At 37.7% G+C, this 7,009-nt stretch overlaps 1 long non-coding RNA gene across 1 annotated transcript; it reads left to right on the forward strand.

Annotated features, from left to right (window-relative positions):
- Positions 1–4,352: 4,352 nt before the first annotated feature.
- On the forward strand, positions 4,353–6,536 carry LOC104901256 (uncharacterized). The gene is made up of 3 exons (XR_791172.4): positions 4,353–5,321; positions 5,955–6,037; positions 6,123–6,536. It is a non-coding gene; the product is annotated as an uncharacterized LOC104901256 (long non-coding RNA).
- The last annotated feature ends 473 nt before the right edge of the window (positions 6,537–7,009 follow it).

The raw sequence follows: 7,009 nt of genomic DNA on the forward strand, positions 1-7,009 counted from the left end.
TAGGTATGGTAGATGAAATGGTGGAGCTTGATTGTACACAATTTCGTATGGAGTTATCTTTGCTGTTGTCAAGAAATGTGTATTATAGCTCCATTCTGCCAAAGGTATCCACATAGACCATTGCTTGGGTTCTTCAGCATAGTAGCACCTTAGATAAGTCTCAAGCATTCTGTTAATTACTTCAGTCTGGCCATCAGTCTGAGGATGGTAGGCTGATGACATTCTGAACTCTGTCCCTTGAACTGTGAACAAGGCTTGCCAAAAGTTGCTGAGAAACACTGCATCCCTGTCACTTACAATGCTTCTAGGCCATCCATGGAGCTTAAAAATATTATCCAGATAAGATTGAGCCACAACCTCAGCTGTGAAAGGATGTGCTAATGGTATGAAATGGGCATACTTGCTTAGCCTGTCAACCACAACCAAAATGACTTCCTTGCCTTGAGAGTTTGGTAACCCAGTGATAAAGTCCATAGAGACATCAACCCAAACCTCATCAGGAATTGGTAAGGGTTGTAACAGTCCTGGGTTTGCAGAGGTATCATACTTGGCAGCTTGACAAATCTTGCAATCTTTCACAAACTTTGCTACTGCTTTGCTCATTCCTCTCCAGTAGAATAGCTGCTTAATCCTCTTTAAAGTTGCATCTCTTCCAGTGTGTCCAGATTCAGGAGCACAATGGTGCCATTGTATCAACTGTGCTCTGAGATTGATATCATTTCCTACTAGAATTATGCCTTTCTTTCTTAACAGTCCATCCTTTAAAGCAAACTGTGGAACTTGCTGTTGGCTGCTCAACTGTTCAAGGATGATCTTCAGCACAGGATCTGCTTCATAACTGGCCTTAATCCTGTCACTTAGATCTGAATTAACCACTGATAATGCCATGCTCAAAAGTTCTGCACCTAAAACTCTTGACAATGCATCTGCAACTGTGTTTTCCCTGCCACTTCTATACACAATCTCATAGTCAAAGCCCATGAGTTTAGATAACCAGAATTGCTGAAATGGAGTAGAGATCTTCTGTTGCAGTAGCCATTTCAAGCTTTTTTGGTCAGTGTGTACTACAAAATGATGACCACTCAAATATTGCTCCCATTTCTGAACTGCACTCACTACGGCCTATAATTCCTTTTCATATACAGAAAGTTTCTGCCATTTAGTACCAAAGCTTTGCTGATAAAAGCCAAAGGATGCCCTTCTTGCATTAACACAACCCCTATTCCATTGCAAGAAGCATCAGTCTCTACAATAAAGAGCTTTGTAAAGTCTGGAAGAGCTAGAACTGGTGCTGAAATGAGCTTTGTTGAGCAGCATCAGACCATGCAAATGCTCCTTTCTTTAATAAATCTGTCAAAGGCTTGCTAATGATGGCATAACCCCTAACAAACTTTTTGTAATAACCTGCTAGACCAAGAAAACTTCTGAGTTCCTTCACATTTCTTGGTACTGGCCATACTTTGACAGCATTAATTTTCTGAGGATCTGTCTCCACACCCCTTCCTGATATGAAGTGCCCTAGGTATTCAACCTTGTCAACAGCAAAGAAACACTTGCTTGGCTTTGCATATAACTGATTCTGCTGCATCACATCAAAAACCTGCTCCAAATGTTTCCAATGCTCCTCCCTAGTCTTGATATATATCAATATGTCATCAAAAAACACAAGAACAAACTTCCTGAGAAATGGTTTAAAAACTGCATACATCCAATTCTGAAAGGAAGCAGGAGCATTCGTGAGTCCAAAGGGTATCACTAGAAACTCAAAATGTCCACAGTGTGTCTTAAAAGCTGTTTTTGGCACATCTTCTTCACTAACTCTCATATGATGATACCCTGATCTGAGATCCAGCTTTGTAAATACAGAAGCACCACATAGTTCATCAATGAGCTCATCTACTACAGGTATTGGAAACCTGTCTTTCACTGTTTTCTTATTCAATTCTCTGTAGTCTACACAAAGTCTCCATGTACCATCCTTCTTGCCTACTAATACCACTGGAGAAGCAAATGGACTTGAACTGTCTTGTATTATTCCCTGATCTATCATGTCCTGAATGAGTTTTTCAATCACATCACTTTGCTTCACAGTATATCTATATGGCCTTATGTTGACTAGACTGGTTCCTGCTGCCAAAGGTATCCTGTGATCAAACACTCCTCTGCTTGGTGGAAGGCTCTTAGGTTCCTCAAACAAGACTTCAAATTTCTTCAAGAGAGTTTGCAACTCTAGAGGTTGTGCATCCACTTTACTTGAACTGATTGCTGGTGTTGCCATCTCTGGAATACTCATCTGATTGTCAATCACTTGCAAAAGATATAGTTGTGAAGATCCTTTCAGTGCTTTACTTGAGGATTCACCACTGATAGATCTCAGTTTATGAGAAGGTATGCCCTTCAGAGACAAGTGTTTTCCACCAACCTTGAACTCCATTACTAATTTCTTGAAGTTCCAAGATACTGTATCTAAAGTACACATCCATTGTACTCCCAAGACCATGTCACAGCCTCCAAGAGGAATCAATAATACATCAGCACAAAACTTAGTACCCTGCATACTCCATTCAAAATCTCTGCATATATGTTGACATGACAAATGGTTGCCATCTGAACTTAACTGCTTGTGCTGGCATGCTGTCAATTCTGCACCCTAACCTTAATCGCAACTCATAATCCAAAATTGTGAGTGCTGCCTGAGTCTATGAGAATTTGCAAATTTTCTCCTTATTTCTCCTAACACTCTCATAGTTTGGAAGTTCTGATTCCCAGTGAGAGCATTGACTGAAATGACATGTTCTCCCATCTGATCATCCCTTCTACATTCCTCACTTTCATTCTCCTCACTTTCATTGTGAACTACCTCCTGTACTTCCTCATACTCTTCTTGCCCAGACACTTCCACCAGAAACAATTGAGTTCCTTTTGTGCTACACTTATGCCCTCGCTCATATTTTTCATCACAGTAGTAACACAATCCTTTTGCTAATTTTTCAGCCCTTTCAGCAGCAGAAATGTATTTAGTTTGTCTGGGATTTTTAGCAAAGTTGGATTGATATGGAGCTGGATTAGATCTATTAACAGATAAAGATGTGTTGGAATTTGAGGGGCTAGCATTTACAGAAGTGAAAGAGGGTTTATTCATAAAAAATTGTGAAGGTTTTACAGCATTTCTGGAATTACATGCCAAGCTTTCTTCCTGTAACCTAGCAAACTCTACTGCTTCAGAGATAGTTTTAGGCTTGAACGCTCTGACAAAAGGTTTAATCGAAGCCTTCATACCCCCAATAAAACTCTCCAAAAAGAATTCATCAGATAGCAAATGATTCTTTTGCATCAACAAAGCCCTCATCTCCTCAAACTCATCCAGATACTCCTCAATTGACCCTTTCTGACACAATTTCTTAAACTGTTCTACTGCATATTCACCATGATCATCTCTAAATCTTGCGCACAAATCAATGATAAACTCACTCCAAGTAACCCCCCTTTTAGCACTTATATAACTACTAACCCAAGACTCAGCTTTACCATTAACATAAATGCAAGCAAGATCAAGTTTCTGCTCATCAGACACTTTGCACAAACTGAAATACTTCTCACATTTCCTAATCCACATTCTTGCATTATTACCATCAAAAGTATGGAATTCGAGTTTAGGAGTATACCCCAACGTTCTTGGATGATGATCATGATTCTCATGAAAACCAGATGAGAATCTAGGTGATGGATGCTCACTGTCTTCACTGCTCGCAACCTTCTTTTCCAAATTCTTCAAGATTTGCATCATGGCTACCAATTGCTCATCCGTCTTCCTTTGTTGCGACGCAAACCTTTCTTCGACTTGTTGTAATCGGTCCTCCATTGTTACTCCTTGATTCTTTGCAGATGTTTTTCGTGTTCTTGGTGCCAGTTTTCTGGAAAGAAAACTTCAATTCCGATCAATTCCGACGATTCCCAGGATATTCCGGCGACTTCTGCAATTGATTTCGTCCTCCGGCGACCGGAAAAAGCTCTGATACCAATGTTACAGTGAAGATCTCACTGTAAATTTAGTACCAAAAATACAGAAAAGAACTGAATATAGAGGAAGAGCTGAGCTCGATTCTTCAGTAATCAGAAAGTGTAATTTGATAGAAAACTGAATTAAGGAGCAGAGCTCAACTACTCAATATATGAGAATTGTATTTATATATATTCTTGAATGAATGTTGGTGTTTACATCAGAAGGTATTTATACAGAAATCCTTGTAACAGAATTGTAATAGAATCCTTAGAATTAAGGAGTTAGTTACTCAACTAACTAACTACTTGTAACAAACTGATGTAACTAACTCTTCCTATAACATTTTTAATTGATGTTTTTCGCTGCATTTTTCGGGATTGTTTGGTTCGTTCATGGTTTCCCCTTTCTTATGAGTTTCTTCTATCTCATTTCTTTCCGTTTCTGTTTTTGATTTTGTATGTTGATCTGAATTTTCTATAATTTTTTTTTAGATTTCATGTTTTTTTTAATAATAAGCAGAAACTATACATTACCAAAAGTTCAGACTAAAATCCTAATATGTCAGAACACAAGAGCAACATCATAGCAAAAGGTATGCTGCTTTCAGACAAACTATAACTAACAAAAAGAGGCGAAACAGGAAACGAAGCATCTTCACATTTTGGTAACAGCTGATCCTAGTATTTAATTAGCCAGAAAAACAAAAAAGAGAGAAAAGCTTCAAGCCTCCTGTAAAGCAGAGTAAATTCTACCATCAACTTCAATCAATTATGTTTAACTTCAAATCTTGCTGATTAAAGAATTGAACACATTGGCTTGAAAGAACTTGAACCCCATCAGCAGCAACAACACTTTCATTCAATACCTCGGCTGGACCAACTTTCTCTTCAATAGACTGCTCCTTGTTATTCTTTCGACCTTTTGAATCGTCCTCATTGTCAGATTCATCAGAGTCTGACTCTGATGTCTCGGTAGAATAGTCAGAGCCTTCATTCTCCTGTGGTGCCATTGTCTCTTCTGCTGTTAAATCAACCGTCAGAATTTCATCATTCAAATCATTTGGTGTGGTACCAGCAAGTCGAGTTAAAATGAGATAATGCGCTACTGATTTGAATCCCGTTGCAACAATCTTTGAGTGTGGAACATTAATTGGTTGCCATCCCTTTGAACGACGACAGCGGCTGCAGTTACATATATCTCGACAAGCTGGACACAGCCATGTTGGATTTTCGACAGCTCCTGAACATTTTCTCCATACCTTGTGTACAAACAAACTCCACAAAGATGCCCCTGAGCAGACCTACATTTGCCGCAATAGGTGAGTTTCCCAAGAGTTTTTTAGATTTCATGTTAGTTTACAGTTTTGTTATGGTTTAGATCTCGAGTTTTGTGATTTTTGTATGTTGATCTATGCCTTTTTCTCTATATGGAGTGTTGCAGGAGCATTACATGATGTTTTTAACAGTGGCACACCCATAAACTAGTCAAAATTGAGTCATGCGTATATTTTGTCCTTGATTTGGGTTTACTCTCGACTTGGCTAGATTGTTTGTGATTACAATTGTGTGGTACTGAAGAACTCGATATTTATTTGCCATTTTATTGGATTGTTAGAGATGTTGAAGAATAAAAATATCTGATACCCACTTTTATTGGGTATCTTAGTTAGGAGTATATGATTTTGAATTGGTAAATTTTGTGTTGACCCTTACTTGCAAAATGGGAGTTAGATATTCATTCCTTTGACGAATGTTTCTTGGTTAGTGTTGAACTAGTCAGGAAAGATGGCTATGTTTGTTATATAAGCTTATGCAAGTTGACAATAATTTGAATGGGTCAGCTAATTGTATATACCTTAATAAGATGACAATTAGAGTTTAAACTACGGTTTCTACTCATTGGACATTTTATTTTTGTTGATATGTGACACAGTATTATTGTGTTTGTGTAGAACAACAATTATGGCAAAAGATTTTATAGCTCTTATGGATCATTTGGGTTGGAAGAAAGCTCATGTGTGTGGACATTCAATGGGTGAGTTCATGATATTTGGGGAGTGTTTTTATGATTGAACCCTTTTTCGTTCTTTTCCTTTGACACTTACTTTGTCTTGCAACAGGTGGTATGATAGCTTGCAAGGTGGCAGCTTTAGTACCTGATCGAGTAAAATCATTAATTAGCTTTGCTTAATGTAACTGGAGGAGGGTTTCAATGTCTTCCAAAGGTATGCATCATGTCAATTCCACCTAAAAATCATGTGTTATCCTCATGATCGGTAGTGCGCTTATTGAATTGCTAAGCTGAGCTTAGGTCTGTACTAGGATGATTAGTGAGCTGCTGAAATGAGGAAAGACTAGAGACTGAAAGAGTCAAATTAGTGAAGTCCTTTTGATCTTGAGAATACAGAAAGTGTATATGCCAATAGTTTTGGCCTTTGGGTATTGTACTCCAGTTTTCCATAATAAGCTTTAGGTTTTTTTTTAATCATACTTTGCTCACCTATCTGATTTTTTTATACAACATGTTTATTTCTCGTGGTCGTCTTCCCTCTAGACTAGATATCCTTTTTATGAATAATGCTTCTGCATCTGTTTTTTAACCTGCTCACTAAACACTTTGTCAGTTTGTAGATAATTGATATTCTCTTTCCGGTTAATCGGGAAGTGATTGTTACATTGTCAGTCTGTAGACTAGATCCATGCTTTAGTGATTGTGCTTTTGGGAAGTGATTGTTACATTGTATCTGATTCATCAATAAATTTTTAAGCTACATTCTTTCGAAGTGATATTTGCTAAATGGTACTGAACTTAATAAAACTAAATTGAACTGAATTAATGGAGTTAGCTGAAATTAAAAGAAAATAAGTCCAAAAGAATAGAGCCTTCAAGTCATATTAAAAGATGTACATGAAATTGTAAGGTATAGAACTACAGGTTAATCAATAAACATACTAGAAAATAAGACGTATTAAAAGGAAATTAATTTCAATATGGGTTTGAGGTTCA

Source organism: Beta vulgaris, chromosome 8, assembly GCF_026745355.1.
Source record: "Beta vulgaris subsp. vulgaris cultivar EL10 chromosome 8, EL10.2, whole genome shotgun sequence".
Classification (NCBI taxonomy): Eukaryota; Viridiplantae; Streptophyta; class Magnoliopsida; order Caryophyllales; family Amaranthaceae; genus Beta; species Beta vulgaris.